General features: G+C 42.7%; 1 protein-coding gene and 1 long non-coding RNA gene across 6 annotated transcripts in view; one reads left to right on the forward strand and one right to left on the reverse strand.

Moving 5' to 3' along the window:
• The window catches only part of S6KL (ribosomal protein S6 kinase like), a 71,472-nt gene that overhangs the window by 32,504 nt on the left and 16,477 nt on the right, over positions 1-22,491 (forward strand). The window lies entirely within an intron of this gene.
• LOC143260161 (uncharacterized) lies at positions 245-12,440 on the reverse strand. The gene is made up of 2 exons (XR_013034277.1): positions 3,237-12,440; positions 245-2,248 (listed from the first exon to the last, which is right to left on the reverse strand). It is a non-coding gene; the product is annotated as an uncharacterized LOC143260161 (long non-coding RNA).

The raw sequence follows: 22,491 nt of genomic DNA on the forward strand, positions 1-22,491 counted from the left end.
AAAGTCCGAAATCTTCCGATCGTGAGCAGTATACGCGATCCGAACGACCATTTTGTTTCACGACACCAGATTATCGTGACGTATAATCTGTTCTCAATATTAATTTTCCTCGAACGAATTATCCTGTTTCATCGATCCTCATTCCATACGTGTAACTATAATGCAAAATCATCGTACTTATAAACGTACTTACTTAAGTCTTGCTCAACACGCGTTCTGAAAATCAATTGTTGTAATTGTGACATTTACAATTGACTCCTCGGATTTTTTATTTAACTTTCTAACATTAATATCTCGAACAATTATACTAGTTGAATATAACCATGCAGCTATTCGCAAAAGCCTGCGTGCATCCGACGAGCTGTGAATGTTTGAGACAGAAAAGTTCTTGAACGTTCGTTAATCCATTTATTAACAAATGATATACAGTCCCTAAAAATGGTAACTTCTCTAGCCGCGTTTTCGAGCAAATATAAATACAGCAACTATCTACAAACAGTTACATAACCAGTCGTAATAACAATGCACTGTAGTGGATATTCAATCAACCGAAAGAGTGAAACAGCTGTAAGCGATTAAAGAACTGCAGGAAAAAGTGATCAAAGCTATCAAATCCTGACGACGGACCGACGAAAGGATCCTCCAATCGGAAAAGGATTAGAAAGCACTAGAACAATAGAAATCCGCTCGACAAACGAGATTCGAGTCTAAAAACATCCGAACGAATCACTGAATGAAAGGAAGATCTCTGTTTTGTCTGGGACACACACTCCTTTCACTAATCCTTAACACAATACTGCCCTTTTCCATACCGCGACAGCCACTATCCGTTCGCTTTTTAGTGACCCCTCTCTCTTTCTCTCTCTCTCTCTCCCTCTCTCTTTCTCTCCTTTCTTCTTAGCAGCCACCTGTTGAAATTTCCCAGAGCCGGTTGGGCCATTCATCAAGCCTCTCTTACCTAACTTACAAGTTTGTTGGCTACTCCAAAGTCTCCACGCTATCTGAAAATTCCTGCGACTCGCGGAGCCGTCCCATTGATCATCGATTGCATCCACAGGTGGCTCACCATTCACTCTCGACATTATTCAGTTTACATATTTTGTACAATCCATTTACGTTATACAATTCAATTAAATCCGCAACTATCGACATTCGATTATACACGTATATTTCTCTAAAGACTGATTAGCATGGAGAAGAATTCCTGCAACAACAATTCCTAACTTCTTGTCTCGCAGACTGGTCAGCATACAATCACGTTACTTTATGCATCAGGTTGTCAAAAGCTCGTTTCATACTCGACCAACGAGCTGGCAGATGACAGAGTAAAAAAGAATGAATGTCTAATAAACAATAAAGCATCGGAGATAACATAGGCAACAATACTAAGCACACATATTACAAAAAGAACTGCTCCAGCAGCACGATAAAATCATCTCATTCGCTGATATCTTGCCTCTCGATCGAAGCACAGTAAATTCTCCCTAATTTTCCTTCAGCTTGTAAACAAAAATAGACAGATTTGGAAAGAGAAGATACGATTATTCGAGTTTTTATAATCGTCGACGATCGACAACTATAAAAACGAGCCTCGAGGCTCGAATAATCGTACCTCCTGTTCCCGAATTGCCTATTTTTGTTTACAAAAATGGGAGATTCCAAATTAGGGAGAATTTACCGTATCATTTCAACTGAACTCCGAGTCACCCGTTACCTTAATCGCTTTGTTTACGAAATTTGTGTTGCGTTTTCACGCAGGGCTTACGTGCGAACACACACACACACACACACACGGGGAAGTGGGGCCGCGACGATGGAGCCTCGATATGCTCATTCATACATCGCCATCAGCTGACGTACACCGGTCGCCGATGAATTACAATGCGCGCAAGTGCGTAATGGCCGGTTCCTCTCGCTGGTTGCACGCGCTCACCAACACTGATGGTCCATGAACGGGGCTGTTTGCCCGGCCGCGGCGCGGGTTTCGATTAACATTTGACGACAGACAGACGGTGTCGTAATCGGTGTCGTTCTCTTGCACGATCACGAAATCCGAGCCGACCGCGAACTTGGCTGTCTCGTTTTGCATTCAGGGTCACGCGGACTCAATGACGTGGATCATACGCGATCGGTCGCACGGTTGCATCCTAATTCATCAGTTCGGCATCTGTCCGTCATACGTCTCGTCGGCGGCCTATAAATCCTCGGGCAATGTCAACATTTTCTCTGTGCGAGAATTGGATGTTCACTGGAAAAGAGAGTACAGTAATGTCTCCCTAACTGACGCTCATATTGTCCACAAAAATCGACAATTTGGAAAGGGGAGCCTTGCGAATTCGAGCCTTGCACCTCGTTTTTATAGTTACCGATTTTCAACAGTTATAAAAACGAGCTGCAAGGCTCCTCTTCCCAAATGTTCAGAATTTGGAAAGGGGAGCCTTGCGAATTCGAGCCTTGCACCTCGTTTTTATAGTTACCGATTTTCAACAATTATAAAAACGAGCTGCAAGACTTCTCTTCCCAAATTGTCCAGAATTTGGAAAGGGGAGCCTTGCGAATTCGAGCCTTGCGACTCGTTTTTATAGTTACCGATTTTCAACAGTTATAAAAACGAGCTGCAAGGCTCCTCTTCCCAAATTGTCCAGAATTTGGAAAGGGGAGCCTTGCGAGTTCGAGCCTTGCAACTCGTTTTTATAGTTACCGATTTTCAACAGTTATAAAAACGAGCTGGAAGGCTCTTCTTTCCAAATTGTCCAGAATTTGGAAAGGGGAGCTTTGCGAATTCGAGCCTTGCAACTCGTTTTTATAGACAAAAAAGAAAGTATGAGCTGAAATCGCGTATAAATAAACTTTACGACAAATATTGTATTGCATTGATTCGAAACCGTTTCGGGACGCACAAATAACCTCGAATACATCGTTGCAGAGCCTATAATAGAAGCTACTGCAAGAACTTTAACACGTTCGCTTGCATTTATTGTATTAAATAGTAAATTGACGTCCTAATTGACGCTTAAATTGTACACAAAAGTGGACAATTTGGGAAAAGAAAATTACGATGAGCCTCGCGGCTCATTTTTATAATTGTCAATTGTCAATAATCATAAAAACGAGGTGTAAAGATCGAATAATTGTATCTCCTCTTCCCCAATTGTCCATTTTTGTGGACAATCTGAGCGTCAGTTAGGGAGACATTACTGTATTATGCCTATGTTCTTATATTCCGACGGTTTTACCGTTTTGTGTGTTCACGTTGCCATTTTCCTCGCGATCCATAGTCTGTCTATTTATTGGGAACCTGCGGATTTTTGTACAAGCATCAAGGCTTCTATATGTTGCGAATAGAAAGAGGAAAGAGATTGTCAACGATTGTCAGATTTCTCAGATTCTTCTGTTATCAAAATTCAGAAATGAAAGCAAATGCCGATGTACGGACTCAAAAATTGTCGCTTTCTGTTAGAGAAACGATTAGAAACGAAGCGCTAATCAACGTGGCTCCGAAAGCAGCTTTAGTGCAAACGGTTAAGAACGTGCCAAGGATCTAATGAATCGTGCGGATTCTACTTATGCATTTTCAAAGAACACGAGTAGGCGAGATACAAAAAACAGGTACATGCGACGTTAGAAGTCGGCCATACCGCACCTAATTACTCTACATTAGTTTTATTTGCCGTGCCACGTTGATCGGAACAGGCCAGAGGTCGGAGAAACATGTTTCGAATATCGTTATAATGTTTAAATTTAATACATATTAAATTCTTTTGCTCAAGAAGAAATCAAATAAAAGATTAACTTTATATTTACCGTACTAAATCTTTGTACTTGGAAGGAAACAAAATAAAAGATCAACTTTATATTCACTGAATAATACATGTTAAATGTTGTTACTAAAAACTAAGCAAAATAAAAGATTAGAAATATCTAATTATCCGATAAATGTAAAGTGAATTACGTCCGAAAACAAACGAAAGGCACAGCAACTGATCACCGCATAGTAACCGGCTCCGCTACCCTACTCGAGATTGGATAACAAACAGGTATGGAGTCAGTTTCATGCGAGCCGAATTTTCTGAATTATGTCATTTCCTCCAGTCCGCTAAAACCACGATCGTTCCGGGACACGTGTCGAACAGTTACGAAATATTTGCCCGAAGTACTAAAATATCCTGCCGTCAAGGATTCTGCGGCACTCCTGCGCGAGATTAAACACACCAGCCATGCTGGAGGAAACGTTTGCTCACTCGATTTCAAGCCACACGGACGGGGCCCATCAGAAGATCAACTCAAACAAAGAGAAAACGAGACCGCGGCAGACTCGACATTAAGTACCAAACTCGTTCATTTCAGCCGGTCTCAATGGGCTCCGTAATTTCCAGGGCGTACGATCGTGTGATAATAAATCAGGATAGAAGATCTATTCAAAAGGCTAGCGTGCCTGTCCAGTTAGTCCCCAGGTAGCCGGGCCCGGACCCTCGAGGACAAACGAGCTTTGTTCGCCCGGTCAGAAAACGACCGAGCGTCCTAGTATTTTTCCATCTTTCGGTTCATAGCACTCCCTCGTTTCCTCTTCGAGCATGATAGCCGGCCGCGAGTATTATCCTATTGATGGCGTCATGATACCCTAACGAAGTTAGGGCCTTCGACGATAATCCACGCGCGGCCGATCAGCGGCGCGACACTTTCGATCGCCGCGACCGTGGCGGCTGAAGGGTCCGTTTTAGCTTCTAATTGTAAGGGACCGGGATTAGGGTCGCGTCGAGCCGCGGCGGCGGCCTTGAGTTCAATTCGCGATTGAAGTCACGGCGAAGTTGAGAGAAGATCTGACGTTCGCCGGATCGAACGTGCGTCACGAAGTTACTCTTGCGCTGCGAAAAACGAGAAATTCAGCTCGAGCGTGCTGAGAAACTGATTGCTAACGAGATGATTCGCAGTTTTATTGTACAATTGCATGAAACAGATATGGCTTGAATTTATTAGAGTAATTAGATTGTTCGTTCGGATGCCGAGATAAAAGCCGAGGTCTCGGACAATATAGATATCGTCATTTTTCTGCGAAACCGTGAGTCAGTCGTTTGGATTGCCCGCCAGCTCCAATGTTTAACGTCTCGCGCGATTAACAGAGATTGCGATTATACTGTCGCACAATGGTCTGGATCGAGAGGTAGTTCCCAGGAAAAGAATGAATTTTTTAATTTTTATTTCTCCATAAAGTTTTTCTCCGATAGCTGATAACCCTTTGAAAATTCGATAACCGCAATGTTACGTTCATCAAATAACTCTAATTAAGTATAACATTGTAAAGTTAAAATTGAAATTGAAATTGATGTTTAAAACGTCTGATGTAATCACACGGTTTAGAGCATTAAAATACTGGTTTGTTCTAATTCCAGTTAAATATATGTATAGTAATTGCTAGTTCTAGTTAGATATTAACAACCCCATGTAACTCTGTGATAAAAATTAATAGTTTGAGTTATTCGTTACGAAATATCAAAATTCAAGTTCTCGCTATACTTTTACGCGTGTAAGCACTGTTTATGCGTGTCAACAGATTTTTTTAGCCCACGTGGAAAACATGTCAAGGTTATTTTTTAGTCCATGTAGAAAGAATATTAGGTATTTAACAGTTTAAACTTTAACAAGGCTTATGAAAAAATGTTTAAAAATGTTTAATGCAGGACTTTTTTTTCCACATGAACCACGACTTTTCTGATGTTCTGGCAAAGAAATATTCCCAACAAGAGTTGATCAGTACTCACTTTTCTGCATATTAGAATATAAAAACGTCGAAAAAATTTTTTTATGAAAAATGCCACGACTTCTTAAATGTTCGTACATATTTCTGGCATGATAGTATTCCAGCTGGCGTTGGAACGAATTCAACGACCTACCATGCCATGACCTTCAACCTTGAAACAACGCTAAAATAAATTTCAGCTAATTTCAGTGTCGCGACTAAAAAATACGCAATCTCGTTCGGATAACAAATATAGTAGTTCCGTTGACGTCTCATCGACGTCGAGGGACAACGGTTTTGTTATTCACGGAGGAAAATCGACCACGGTGTTTCCCTTTTGTTCAGCCTTGAGCAATGTCAATTAGAAGCGGCACACTAATTGCGCAACGCGTTTGCAATACGCCGCGGAGGCGTTAGCTTCAATAAGAATCTCCATTGGAAATAGCCAGGCGTTAATTTCGGCCCAAGGAAAGGCCAAATACGCCGGCGAACGTGTCGTGTCAAAACAGGCGTCGCTAGATAACGTTAGGAAACATTAGGAACGTCTGTTTACGAACGGCGTTAGCGGGCATGAATCACAGGCGATGAATCTTAATGCGATGATATATCCATTAATACCTTGCAGCGCGCGTAAACACGAAAAGCTTTGCCAAGTTACGAGTGTGATTAGCTTAACAATTTCGTTGCGAAATGTAGCGAGTTATCTAAAACCAATATAAATTAATAAATATAATTTGTACTTTGAATGCGAATGTATTATAGCATGACTATATTTTTACGTCGGCGATTTCAATGCACGCGACAACGACGTCTAGTCTCATTTATTTTTACGCAATCGTAATTACTGTGTCATTATACATATAAAGGACGCGTATTTCGTAATCATGATGCACGGTTAAAAGAATCTAAGAAAGTTAATGCATTCAGATGGTTAAAGAAAAAAGAATATTAATGTTTCGTTCGGTTTCTACTTCTCGCAGCCGATGCGGAAAATTTCGACATTGCACGTACGAACGAATTCGCAGTCTAACGAATTGAGAATTGCAGAATTTTCAATTTTACAGGACACTTTTACAGTTCGTTCGTTCACCAAAGTTTAACGATCCCCCTGAAACTGTACACAGGTCACCGTCGCGTCACTTTCGAATCATTATCCCGAGTGCTCGCTTTTGAATAACCGTCTCACTGCACGCTTTGCGCCACGAGCACGATAGCGCCATTAATTGTATATGATTATAATTGAACGCAGAGCGGAGCCGATCCGAGGAACAGTCCTCGAACGATTTCCAGATAATTCTGCGCGCGGCAGAATGGAGGTTCCCAGAAAATGTTTTTCCCCGCGAGCTGCTCGTTCGGGAAGTAAATATTCATGGCGGGCAATTATCGCAGCTTTTTGTTGCACCTTCCCCGCATTCTCTTGTTCTTCCAGCGATCGAGCGGCCTTTCAACTTGCATCGCTCGTAACCGCGGCGTGAGTCAATGCGTTCGAACCGAACCCGAACCGAACCGATCCGCGGCTTCACTTAGGCGTGAAGCAATTCGTGGCCGATTCGATCGGGATTTAATTGACGCGAACTGCCTGCAAGCTAATCAAATCGGCGCGTTACCGCCGCGACTTTCACCTCTTTCACGGCGATCCACGATATTATTTTGTACGCTGATAATCGCCGATCGAAACGAATTGGGCGTTCTTGTTTCGGCAGCAAAACAAACTGCACGATCACGTTTCCATGATCTACGCTGCAGCCGAGATCGTTGAATTCCGCGCTACGATCTGTATCCAGCTTGAAAGATAGTCTTCGCTGCGTGGAACCTCTCTCTTGTTTCCAGAATGTATCCTGGATCTCGTGATTCTCCGCTATGATCTTGCCTTCACGCGCATCCTGTATCGTATAACGTGAAATGTAATCTCCTTTAATGATAATTTAAGGAATCCGTAACATCCATATGAACGTGTATTCTTATTTATGGCGGTAAAATACAAAGAAGACATGGTTTGAACTCGATGATTTATTCTGGGAAAAAATGCAGACAATTAATGGACGAGCTAGATGTTATGACATTGTGTGAATTGCAGCAAGAATTATGATTCTTTCGACGGTTACCGATACGTATATGGTTTGTAACAATATAAGGGATTCACACGTTTTTAAAAAGCGGTTCTTTCTAAAATTCAGAATGAGTCGATAGAGCGTCCAGTGGCCGATGTTTTGCCATCCCTTAGATATAACATCTGTAACCGATGGGTGTCGCGCCGGGCGAAAAGCGCTCTATGTCGCGTCGATGATCAAAAGGCAACAAAGTTAGAGGTTTGCCAAGGTTCGTGGACGATCACGCAGCCGATCTCGGCCCAGGAAAATCGAGCGTGTCATCCGCAAAGGACGCGTCGAGGCGGGAGTGATAAACGCCGGGGTGACGCGATCGTTAACTTCCTGCCGTTGCGATCCGCCTTCGGGAATGATGGATCGCGATCCAACGGGCGGGAGGAAGCCGGGCCAACGCGCGGAACGCCGTAAAAAAGACGCGGCCCGCGTATATCGAGCAAACCGGAGAAAGGGAAAGAAAAAGTCGGCAGCGGGACCGAAATAAATAAGATGATCGACGGACCAGTCCGAGAGAGATCGGATTTACAGTTACGGTGGACGGATAACAGCCGCGTGCGGGACACACGTGATTCGGGATGATCCCCGATCGCCGGGGACGAGAAAGAAGGAAACAACTACCGTTCCTTTCTAAGGTGATTGATCGTCGGAACCATCGATCAGGAGTTAGAGCCCATCGGCGTTCGCGAAGCCCATTCGGCTAATTACGACGTGCCGGAGACGTTACCACGCGGAAGCGTGTCTGCAAATTGAACGGTGATCCTGGCGTAGTGTTTGGCCGGGGTCTTTATTTGCCGAGGAAATCCTTGAACGTTCGCAGACTTTGTTTAATTTTCGAAGAAGACCGTCGAGATTTACAATGCGAGGTTGATTTTGAACGAGAAGGATCGTGTTGATCGGAAAAAGACAGTTGAGAGATTTACAAAGTTTCTGTTGGAACGCGATTGAATTGTTCAGTTCTTGTCGAAGTTAATTTTCAACGGGCAGGATCCAGTCGATCGGGATAAGACAATTGAGATCTGCGAAGTGTCTATTGGAACGCGATTCACTCTTTCGGTTCCTGTCAAGGTTAATTTCGAATGAGACGGATCATGTTGATAGGAGAAGGATACGCGAGATCTCGGAAGTTTTTGTTGGAATCGTATCGAATGTTTTAGTTGCTTCAAGGTTTGCTCCAAGAAAGCTCGTTGGGAGAAGCAAAAACTTAATCGCTGAGACCGTAAGCGAGCTGCGAAGATTGAATGGCGTTGTTGCAAAGTGATACAAGAATTCTCTGTTTTCCTTGATAAGACTCCGACTCATCTTTCGGTATCCTTCGACCTTGAAATAACTAACGCGCGTGTCAACTGCTGCTTCCCCGTCTAATCCAGACAAAATTGAAATTGTTTCTGTAAATCGCACGCTTCGCGGGAACATCAGCTTTAAACCGGCGTATAAATCAAATCAAGACAATATCAGGGTTTACATCAGTCAGCGGACGACAGCGGATAAGCCTTTCGACACGCGCCATAATTTTTGCTGAAGCACCGAAACAGGTATTGAAAATTGAAATACGTTTTGAAAGCTCGTCAGTCTGTCACGCCTGACGCGTGTAAATACACTAATCCCAGCATTATTATACCGACCAATTAATCTTACGCGATCGTTATTTGGCCGGATGCCAGATAAATCTCTCGCGCGTCGCATTTTGCAGTTACCTCATTGTCTCTAAAAAAGAGCCAGGCTGAAGCCAGTTTTTCATTAATCATTTCGATTGAAGCGCGCTTGTCACGATCAGCGAACGGCGAACGTTTGATTTTTATCGAATTCGAAGAATCGGGAAAGAGGAGACTTAGGTGGGAGGGGACGGGACGAGACGGGACGGGACGTCGTTGGGGAGTCCGAGCATTAATTGCTTCTCAATATGTATCGCGTTATTGTTCCGACGACCGGCTGGCCTCGTCATCCGATGTTAGTTTGCGACGGCGGATCCGCGGCGACGATGGCGTCGTCGTCAATCCTCGATGGTGAAGTCGCGTCACGTAGCATCGGTACAAGATGGGAGGCAACGGGGGCGAACGGGGACCGGCGTCGATTCTTCTCCTTTTTTTCCCTTTTCCGGCCGGTGTGCTAGCTCGCGCTGACTACCGACATTGAGATCGTCGAGAAAACCTCCATTGTGCCTCGCACTTCGCACCCGGACTGCTAATACGCGTCGCTAGACAACTTCCCACAATCGCGATCGTCTCCAAGTACGTTTATTCGCCTGATCTAGCGGGCCGGATTGGTCCCGGTATTTCACATTCGAACGGCGGACCTTTTTTTCACAAAAATATAACATAATATCATTTTGCTCAGCAATTTCTTTCAACGTATTTTTTATTTAGTTCTATAAACTTTAATGAAACTTCTGGAAATATCAATCAATTGTGAGTAACGATGTCTAAACTCTGGGTCCAAATGGACCCGGGACACACCGTCCAAGTCTTAATTACTAGACTGCGATTTATATTAAAATAGCTGCTGCTATTTTAAACAGTTGAAAGACTGAAAGAATCGAGCAATATCAACGTGTTGTGTCCGATGAAATGATTAAAGAAAAAATGCTTGATTCATAAATAGCTTGACGGTCACTAATTTGTTTAGCAGAGCAGAGCACAATAATTTGGAAAGTCTTGAAAAATAACGTAAAGAAATATTGTCAATCCTGTGTTTAGCAACCTCTGCACTACGATTTATTTTGCGTTGATTGTTTCTCGTGTCTTATCATCTACTTTCATCTGTAGACTTTGACGACAGAAGTATCAAATTTTGTTTCGATTTAGCAAAAAAAAGCGAGCAACATTCAGATTTAGTGTCTCGTTCTAGTGCAAGGGATTAACCAAAGAACGACCTCGTGTTATGAAAATATTCTCATGTCTGCATCGCGTTTCTCGGTCGCACATGCATCACTCCTTGTGTAAAATTCGCGTCGCAAAAACAATGGGGCGATTTAACGCGTTATGAATCGCGTTGGTTAGAGAAATGATTCACTACGCAAGGTGTAACGTGCTCGCGATGACTAACACGGGCGTCTTGCAAACTTGTTTCTTCCTTTTTTTTCCTTCCTCTCTTCCCCTGTCTTCTCCCAGCCGTTTAACAACTGAAAACACCTTCCCGTCGGTCGATTAATTCTTTTTTTGCTAGACACTTTTATTAGACGTTTCAGCAATCGCCGCGATGCGGCTCCTTGAATCGCAAATAGCCACTATTAAAATTTCCACACGCGGTTCGTTTAGCGTTTCCTTGAAAATTGAAAACGGAAACGCTTTATGTTCAATGGAACGAAAGCGAACGAGCCACGGAATGTTTTTGCGATACGTTTTGCCGATACAGATTTCGCATCTGAAACATTGTGGATTACGTTCCTCTGCAGAATCTGGTCTCATTAACGCCGAAGGACGGGGAACTTTGCATTGTGTCTAGCGGAACAGGTTCCGACCGTCCTTTTCGCAGCTGTAATGGTAGTTTCAAAGCATCGTACTCGAGCAGATGCAATTATATCGCGAAAAGTGCGGTTCGAAGAGTTTCCAGAGCAGTTCAATGTATACTATGCTGCACTCTTCGCAGGCTGAAATTAAATTCAGAACACTGTTATCAGCCAATCTTGGAAGTAACAAGCAGGGATTTATTATTAGAATCATGGTCTTCAATCGATTTTTTTCGTAGACCAATGTGATATTAAAGTTTCATGTTATCAAGCATATGTTCGACTGAATGATCAGAAAATGCATCGGAACAATATTGAATGCATTCAACTTAAAAAGCATGTACACTACCGTCCGGAAATATGCATACACACGTGTACATATTTTTTTGACGCACTTTCACACGACGCACTTGAATTTTCTTCCACAAACTGTTTGATTTTTATATCCAATATAGATTTATTCTTCTTCTTCTTCCATTACTTTCCCATTTATCACTTTTAATCGAACGTTTCTTGCCTCTGTTGAGACTGCTGTTAGAACTTGTATCACTTTCGCTTAATGTATCCGTTGCACTTACGACATGCACAGCAAATATTGAAAAAAATAGTTTAATAATACGATTGCAGCAGCACGCTTTTATTTGTCCCGATGGCAACGCGAGACAAATGCAATATGATGCGGCTGACGCAAGACTGCTCGGCATACATGGAAAATTGACGGGCAAATCTCGAACGCATATTCTAGATCTTCGCAGACTTTGCGCACGGAGAACCAAGAAAGAGAATACCATTCCGACGGATCCCGCAAAAACAATTTAATTCGAGTTAAGATGTTTTTGCGGTCGTGAATCAGCACGATTTGCTGTGGCGACCGATTAAAACGTCGTCGGACGGACGGTGCGAGGTGACAAGCAAGGATTTGCCATAAGAACGGAAGGGTCTCCGTGCTGCCCCGATGGAATGATCCCCGGTTAAATTGAAATTGTGACAACGAACGCGTCACTTTTCATTCAACCCTCGGAATGGCTGACACAGGTCGGTTCTCGTAGGGCTGCACGACGGAAGTAGCGTCTGTCCGACGAGACGGATGCCCGAAAGAAAGTTCTCGAAGTCAATTCCGTAATGGTCGGCGTAGCATTGAATTCAATTGAATAATGGCTCCGCCGTCGTTGGGGGGAGGAGCGCGAAAGGCAGCCGCCCCGATCATTATCCATCATTCGGCCGATTATCGTGATATTCCCGCGGCATTCGCCTTTATCGCCCGTTATTCAACGCGTCGAGAGAGTGATACACGCGTGAAAGAACCTTCGAGACGACGAACTCCGGTCCACCTCATCAACCATTCTCGATCTACTCTTCATCTTCGCTCATTTAGACCCTCGTTTCCCCAAAGCTCGATTTTATTTGCCGAAATACCCGAGTACAATCGCGCCTGGAATCTTTTAATCGCGAGAAGTTCGATCGGCAGCGAGCAAATTGAAATTTGAACACCCATTGAACTTCTCTGCGGCGACGCTGCATTCCAAATGAACTGTTAAAAGTGCATTTCAAATTTTGTGCATTCGTTGACAAAATTGAATAGATCAAATGCAAGATAGCGAAAACGTTTGTACAATTTGTAAATATTACCGTACCATTGCCAACGCGTTAGATTAATTAAATAAAAAAGCAACAAATGTCTACGTAGTTTCCACATCTTGTGATTCGTAAAGACGATTTTTCTTTCGCCTAAAGATCCGCTGTTTAGTTATATTTTCAAACATCTGTTTAATAATAGTACAACACACAGCCAAGTTAAACATAATGAACGTTCTAATCCGGATCCGAGTGCACGAGGCACAGCGACGGCATGCGAGAGAGGCAGAACATGGAATAATGACATTGTATTATACAATGAGCTGCGTATGCATTCCATTCGAACGGCAGCGGAAAAGAAACAGCAGCGCGTGCGCGTGCGGCAGCGTTAATAAATTCGATCTGGAAGAAATTTGACGAACGATATGTACTCCGGCGATGATTATTATTAGGGTGTGCGCAGAGGCGCGCTTGCCATCGCGGCTCTTAATTAACAGGAAGTCGGTCATCTCTTACGGCAGCAAGTGATATCTTGGCCTATGGCGTTACAATTTGATTCGATTTGATTGGGCGTCTCAATCAGACCGGTGGCATTCAATTACGATAGTCCTATCCGAGCAATAATATCTGCGCAACGGAACGCTCCTCGAGGAGTTCATTGCTGTGCATTAACCTCTTTGATCCGAGCCTCGTTTACAAAAAGATCAACAACGTTAGATCGAATAAATGCTGTACTATCAACAGCTTCGTCGGCTGTTGTACATCATAATCAAATCGAGAATCGGCTTTCCCTTCTATTGTATCTCAATCTGTTATAATTTCATTTTACATTACGTTTAAGCTACTGTAGCACAGTGTTGTTTGGTCTACCATTTGTGCTTAATATAGTTTAGTATATTATGCGATTCTGTTTCTTTTGTTAAGTCTTTAGATCTACATTAGTCTCTTAGAGATAGACAAACGAATTGATACAGATCGAGAAATTTACGCGAAAAGCTGCGAGCTAACTTGACACTGAATAAATTTGATGCATTGTTTGCCTTGAGTATCCGATCACAGTAGTAGAGAAATCAATTTTCTTATTCACAAATTATATGTTAATACTATTATTCTCATATTGGGACAAACATAAATACCATATCGAATGATGTATACATATCATTTCATGTTAAAAAACGTCCTCACTGAAAGAACGATGGGCAACTGTTTCTGCAAAATTTTATGGTATAAATAATTTAGCCCGTGGTACGACGCAAGAATAGGTGAATCATATGCTGCATATCTCTTAGAAAGCCCGAGACAAAGACTTTCCAGAAAACATCAATGTCAGCATTTTTTTTCAGCCGCGCGCGAAGGTTTTTCTGAATTCCGGCAATTAAATCCAAAGGAGCTGGATCGAACGGAGCGATCCGAAGAATGTTTTTGCCGATCGATGCTCGCTCGGCAGGCGCAATCGGCGCTCGCGATCACCGACGAGTGAGATCTCGGGGTAAAAATCCTCGAGGAAGGACAATCGGACACATCGAGAGATATCGGGGCGTCCGGTATCTCCTGCGTCGATCGCCGGGCAGATCTACCGTTAACGATCGCCGCGCTCCATTAAACACACGGCTCGGCTAATTACCGATTCCCCGTGCCCGCGCCGATTCTCGTATGGGCTGCGCGTTTGCGCGCGATCGCGACGCATATGCTATTGCATCCCGGCTCCGCCCGATCGCCGCGCTGCGTCGCGCCGCGCCGCGCCGCGCCGGTTGGCCGCGGCCAACAGTATCGATCCCTCCGATCTAAATATAACCGGTGCGACATCAGTGGCCTGGATCCGATCGAAAGCAAACACGGAAGATTCGCGGCGGGGTAATTGCACGGATCTATAGATCGGAGGCCGATCGCTCGCCAATAGCCTCCAACCATAATCGATCCTGCGGAGGATGGAATCGGTTCTCGTAATGTTCTCGAATCCCCGTAGATACTATCGGCTTTGTTCAGCCGCCGTGCACGCGCTTTTGCGTTCGTTCATTTCGATTTTCAATTTCTATAACAATCGGTGACTCTGGTTTCGTTGTACGCGCAGAGTTTCGGGGAAATTTTATTCGGATGAATGACAAATTTTGTGCTTTTATCGAAGAAATGAATTGGAAGAGAATGCAAGATTGTGAAGAGATTAGAAGAATTCAATGTTATTTTGAACTTAAGGAACTTATTTAGAAAGGAAATTAGTTTCGATGTTACTGGTATCAGTGCTCTGTTTTTTCATCCTCGAGATGACTTTTTGTCATAATATATAATATTATGTATAATAATCGCAAAATTTGTATGTACTGCAGTCGGGAAACTTTTATCATCGGGATACTCGTCTTTATCTTATAACTGGACGAGAGATAGATGAGGCATAAAATAGTGAAATAATAAAACAAGCTAAAAATGTTGATGTATCAATTTCCAGTTAATCTAATTATTTCAGAGAGAACGAAAATTGTACTTGACTCCAACTTCTCGCAGCCGATGCGGACAATGTTTATTTTGCCAAAAATAAACTTCTTAAACGTCTCCTTATAGCAAGCACCATTCGAAAAAACATTTCACCGTTCTCCAAAATGGACTCATAAAAATAAATTAAAATTTACTCTACGATTTATGACTACATTTCTGTCCAATGGGACCAACATTTTTGCCTCTGCACAAAAAGTGCACACGATTTACGAAAACGTTGTCCACAAATCGAACGAAAAGGTCCGAGAAACTGAACGAGAGTATCTGAAGAAATGGTGGAGACAGTTCCTTTCCGGAGTGACGTGACATGGGTGCCATAATCGCGGGCGCAGAGCGCGTCTGCACGATGATCCTTAAGTCTAGTCGCTGCCGTGGCATGGCCAACGCGGATCGAACGTTAAAGGAGAATGTTTTCCAGTCGAACCGTCGCGCGACGTAGGAATTGCGAGCAACAGGAGGGAACTGGGTGTGCCGACGCGTTTGCTTGATCGACAGGGACACGGGAGTAAAAATAAGCAGCCGTGGGATTAACGGGTATTCCCGCAGACGAGGAATCTGGCGCCAGCCACTAAATTAGCTGCTTCGGCGACGTGTCGCGATGCTTCATTCCTGCCTCGTATTCGCCAGCACTCCTCCCTTTCCTTCTTCCACTTCTTCTTCTTCTTCTTCTGCTTTCCGTTCCTCCGTTTCCCGACAGGAGACTGCACGGATCGCGGCTGCGACCGGCGCAACGAGGAAAGTTTCGCGAAAATCTGGAAACACAGCGAGCGGGATACGCTGGTCGAACGCGGAATCCTGTTAGCCGGTAGCCTGGGAAGATAAGCTGCGGCCAATTCAAGGTTATTACGTTGTCGATTAGTAAATCCCTCGCTCGCATCTGGGTCGTCAACACATTTTTCTTGAATCCGGCGCCATCGGGATCTGTGTCTGCTCTGTTCTGTTCTGCTGGGCAGCCGGGCTTGATCCAGTCTTGGCTCGTTAAACTAATCTAGATTTCGACTGAACATCTAATGTAGAGGGATTATAAGTTTCAACTCGAGAGCTAGTTCGAATCCGAAACTCGTTTTGACTCCGTATAGATTGAATTTGGATTTAATCCTACGAGGTGCGCAAAAAGTAGTCTCACTAATGATACACGATTCTCGCTAACGTGAAATCATGTTCATGATTAATGATTACGATTACCGAGTAATCGAGTGATCATGATTAATGAATAATTTAAATAATCGTAATTAATGATGATTAATGAATAACTCAAGTAATCAATGCAAATCGTTGGTCATGATTATCATAGTAATCGTTAATTATTTAATTATTATTATAATCATCTAATGATTACTTTTAGTAACTGAAATAATTTGATATTACGGTAGCTAATAATTTTAGAAATAATTACTGAATAATTTTTAGAAAAGTTTCATAATTACCGATTTGTTCTAGTGACTGTTAATTAACTATCATGATTATCACGATTACTTTTCGAAATCAATTACGAAAGTAATCAGGAAATAATCGATTATTGCTCGACGCTGTAATTTAATCCTGATTTAATTAGTAGAACGTTCTGCGTGGATTACGCTTGGTCTAGATCTAGATTATATTCTTAATTAATACAGTTCTCAGTTAGCTAAGATCATTTGAAGTTTCTAAGATGATCGATCGACTTTCTATCTCTGATTTCGAATAAGTAAATTAGTAATGTAACTAACATCTGGTTAATTAATGTAATATAATATATGTAATCTAATGTAATATAATTATTGTACTATATAACAATTAGTACGTTAAAGCGTAATTATTACTGCACGGTGATCTGCTTAAAGTGAATGTCGACAGCTGCGAGTGTTGAAAAGTGCGGTCGCGAGTGCTCGATGGAATGAGATCCAGCGCGCGCGACGGAAATGACATAACCGAAGAAAGTAAAATCAGACATTTTGGTCAGTTGCTCGGTGTCCTGACCTGCACCAACATTACGAAAGCGGAAGCCTTCTTCCTCTACGAATCATAGATCTGGACATTTAAGTCTCTATTCGACTACACTGTCCTCCTTAATTAAAACGTCTCTTGTCTACTAATTTGTCACTTTTCAGTATATCTGAAAATATTTGGAACATCACGTGTGTCACCTTTTAAGCAAAGCTAGAATATTTTTTATACTTCATAGAGTTCCAAGCGTAATTCCATTTATTTGTTTTCACTTATTCAAAACTGATTTTATTAAATTAAAGCCGCATTTTTTGGACGACCAGAAATATTAGAAGAATTTAATTTGGGAGGGGGTAGTATATTACTTAGCTTTGATCACACTGAGACAGCGACAATTATACTGGCAATCTTCATGCATTTGTTTAACAAATGAATTTTTATAAGCAAAGTGAATTTTTATTCTGGGGACAAGCGTAACAGATTTTGTTCTGCACCCTGTACGCATTTACGTCACAGGATCAACGAATTTTGATTCGTCCTAAAATCGAATGCGAAACTAGAAATAAGTCTGGCGACCATTATAGTACCATTTCCAAACGGCGACAGTTCGCTGCTACCGCGAATGGCGGGCGCCGATCCCGAAAGTTCGATTGCCGAAGCTCCGAAAGAAAGGAACATCGCCGGACAAATTGCCGATGTCGTGGAAAAACGTGATCCGACGTCCGGAGTCCCAAGATGGCGGGGAAGGGTCGGTGGTGGATGAGGAACGGAGGTGGCGGAGAGGGTGGAAAGCAGAGAGGAAAGCAACCGGCGAACAACACGCCGGAAAAAAGAGGAGAGGATGCGCGCGGAGTGGAGCAGGTTTAGCTTCTTGCTCGGCTGTTCAGCAAACCGTATCGACGCTAAGCGAATCTCCCCGTATACGGCCGCTGCTGGATGGCAGAACCAGATGGAATGGGAGCCGGGGGGATCGGGTCCGAGCGAAAAAGAGGGGGGCACACTGGCACAGGGCAGAGAAAGAAAAAGAGTCACCCTCCGTGGCGCCTGAAGGCGGTGAGCAACCGGCGACCGGTCGCTAAGGGACGCGCAACCGTGGATCAGCGAGACCTCGGCCTTCGAGGTTTTGCCGAGCGTTCGCCAGGTTCACCAACCTTTTCACGGATCGTTCTATCCGTCATTGAATAACCATCACGGCGACGCGCGGCGGGGCGAAGGTGGCGAAGTTCTGTCGAAGTCAAGGGACTTTTGATAGAAGTCGGATGAAGCGACGATCGTCGTCTTTTTACGTTGAAGCTGAAATGTTGCAGAAGAGGAAAATAGAGAGAACTTGTTGACCTTGAAAATTCATGTCAAACTTGAACTATTCTTAACTGTGATTTGTCCAACATCGCGTGCAGTTCGATCTTTTTTTAAGACACGGCGATTTCAAATCCGGTCGCAAAATTTCGAAAAATCTTGAAACAAGATCAGCGGGATATTAAATCGTTTCAACGAAAAAATTTCTTTAGTTCTTTTTTCACTTAAATCGATTTTTTGATGGCGTCTTTCCTATGTTTACCCGAAGTACTTGAACATTTCCTCAGAACATTACCCTCGAGGCGACGTGTTTAGAGAGAATGGTAGAAGCAGCGTCAGGTGTTTGTTTATAGATGTACATTATAAAATAAATTTCCTACGTCGAACACAAGAGAGACACGAAGAAACGTTTCTGGTCGCAGGATGATGCTCTATCTTCTTTCCATAAGATGAAGACGCCGAGTAAAGACGCGGTGTCCCTGACTGATATCGATTGGAATCAGGTGTTCCTTGATAAAGTGTTCCATGTTTATTCATTCCCCTTCGGCTAGCCATCCTTAGAACAGCTTCTCGCGTTCGCGCAAGATCTTATCGATTTTATTAGAAGCGCGTCCCGCGAACTCGTCATTGATCATGCAGAGATTCCACGAAATGCGATTAAAAGCTCGTGCCAATTAGAGGCCTTTCGCCGATGTTATCTGTACAACGACTGCATAAAGATCATTTCTATTTGTCAATCCGGAGGCCTATCAATCCTGCGGATCCCGGCGAACATTTATTAAACACGCCGTTCCGAAAGATAAAATACGGTGTTGCAGTGATTTAGTGCGCGAAACTTAGGACCATTGTCCAGGATCGTCGGGCAGGAGAAAGAGTTCTGCAGCCCTGCCAGATGCAGCCCGGCGCAGAACAGGTTCCTAGCCATTCAACAAAATTGTCCGGCTCCGCGGCGCTACTTTTTCGTTTTACTATGATATAAAAGTTGCGTCGCGATTAACGAGTTTTCGGACCCCATGGGCCCGTCCGCGACGAACTCTTAAAACGAACGATAACTCCTAGCTGTCATGGCGGCCCATGATATATGCCGGCTAGGTCCCGGGTTGCTGTCCGGCCCTCGAAAAATACGATGCTGTACAGCGAGAGATCCTCTATCCTGATTAAAAGCCCACTCCGAGCCCGGCTCCGGGCCCCGGAGATCTTAGATCCTGATTTTCGATGGTTTTAATCGACGCCGGCCGGCAATGGATCGTTCTGACAGAAAGCTGGATGTTTCGTTTTAGCATTAATCACCGTGTAATTACAGAATACTGCTGTCTGTTGCTCTTCTAGCCTGGCTCTGCAACCTCCAACTTGGTTCCGCCGTTCGACAAATGTCCTATTAAAATTTGTTTCGAGATTAAAACGGACGGGGATTCAGGGAATACTGTAACTAGCAGCGTAGCCTTGAAACGATGAATAGTGGCACTGATAAGAAGCTAGCAGATCGCCAGCAACGAATCCATCGGCACGAACGATCACGATGGAATGGAACTTTTAGCGAAAATGTTCTTCGGATGGATTATTTATATCAGCCAGGATAGAACATGTACCGGGCCATTATGGTGTCACGTTCGCCGTCGTTATTCCACCATGTTACCGCCATTAAACTCCCAGAGGGATGTCTTTACAGAGTACAGGGAAGGATGGACGGTTTATTGCCATTGTATACTATCCTTACGATTCTGGCTTGTCCCCAGTGATCCTGTTATCCTTTAATGGTAGCCTCGCCTACGAACCTGCTATTCGAGACCCAGCTCCCCCGATTCTCGCCTCAGTGATTCAGAATTAATTTGTACACGTTAAGTCAACCCCGGTCGAAGCGAAACATTATACCAAGCATCGGCATCGTAAAATAAATACCGTCAAATACAGTGGCGTGCATAATTGTAGGCTCAAAGTAACTTTTATATTTTTTAGCGGTGTTTGGACAAAAACTTAGCAAAACGTCGTGTTTGCGTATTTCTATATTGGGAATAATAGAAAATGGAAATATACATATATTTGTATATTTTTATGTTAGAAACGATAGAAAATAGAAATATATATTTGTATATTTTTATGTTAGAAATGATAGGAAATAGAGATCTACAAATATTTGTATATTTTTATATTAGAAACGATAGAAAATAGAAATATGTTTATATATTTCTGTATTAGAAATGATAGGAAATAGAGATCTACAAATATTTGTATATTTCTATTTTAATAGAAATATATATAATATATTAAATAGAAATATATATATATATATTTGTATATTTCTATGTATATTAGAAATCATAGGAAATAGAAATATATATTTGTATATTTCTATTTTAATAGAAATATATATAATATATTAAATAGAAATATACATATATTTGTATATTTCTATACTAGAAATAATAGGAAAAAGAAATTTACATATATTTGAATATTTTTATATTAGAAATGATAGAAAATAGAAATATACATATATTTGTATATTTCTATATTAGAAATGATAGAAAGCAGAAATGTACAAATATAGTTTTTCTTTGGTTTTTGTTAAGATATCAGTAAAAATGTAAAAATTACTTTGAGTCTATAATTCTGCACTATGCACTGTACGCAATTAAGCAGATGACTCTCGACAGGCAACGTCTGATATAACTCTATCCAAGTCGGTTTTAAAAGTACTGATAATTTCTGTCCCATAACCATAACCAGACCGGTTAAGAAAAGCTTGTGACAGGTTAAGCTGCGGACTGGTGCTATTGTTTCTGGAATCCATAAGCGTTCCATGCGTCCATGGATGTCCAAGCACTTTGGACCAAGATGAGGTGTATAAGAAACCACAAGAACAACACACTCAACTGGATTGACCGCGGCCGATTTGCAGTCATTGCAAATAGAATTTCTCGACATGATTCGAATCGAATCGGCTTGCATACGTAGCGAAAATTTCGAAACTGTCGCGTCGATAGTGTGCAGTCACAGCGAGCATTAAATCGATTTATTTGATCGTAAATACGCGATCTTGAAAAAATGATCGTCCGATCTTGAAAAATAGCCCGCGCATTATCGTAGATAATGCAAAACGAATCGAGATTCGATCGATTAACGAAGCAAATAAGATCTCTGCAGGTAACTGCTGATTACTGCTGTGTAATCGACGACTTTTCGAAGCGTGTCGCGGGGACGGTTCTTCCAATTTCGAGATTCCACCGCGTCAGCGTACTCCGGCACGATGCAAAAACCCGATGCGAGCCTAAACCGAGTTCTGCGCGATCATCGTCGAAGATCGTCGAGGGGGTAGCGTCGTCGCCAGGACGTAAGAAAACCTTCGCAAGGTAAACCGGCTCGGTCTTGCCTTAATCGCTGCACCGGACACTCTGCGGGAGGCAAGTCCGCGGAAAAATAACAGTCGCGATTACCCGGCGCCCGCGGAACGCTCGGCGAGAACAATGTGCTCGACAGGCTGCTGCATCTTTTATCCTCCGCACCGTTGCCCACTTTTACGACACCATTTATGGCGTCGGGGAGAGAGGAACCCTCGTAGCGATCATCTCGAACACAGATTCAGGGGGCTATTCTGATCTTTCCAGTTATTTATTACGGTAGAAGCTCGATTATTTGGCCCTTTCATATCAGAATTTAGGAATACATGAACCGTTTCCAGGAATTTTTGCGGTGTCCGAAGATGAACCTATTGTGGACGAACAAGTATTGGATGGGGACAAAAGTTTCCTTAAAAGAATTGTCATCTTAGCCGTGACTATTGTGCTGAAAATAATTGATTCTATCGATTAGATGTGTCATTAATGTAATTAGAATTAGTTCATTATTTTTTGTTTTGATATTTGCCCAGAAAGGAATTCGTGACTTATTTTAATAATATTAATTAATAATTAATAATA

The sequence above is a fragment of the Megalopta genalis genome, chromosome 1, assembly GCF_051020955.1.
Source record: "Megalopta genalis isolate 19385.01 chromosome 1, iyMegGena1_principal, whole genome shotgun sequence".
NCBI classification, from domain to species: domain Eukaryota; kingdom Metazoa; phylum Arthropoda; class Insecta; order Hymenoptera; family Halictidae; genus Megalopta; species Megalopta genalis.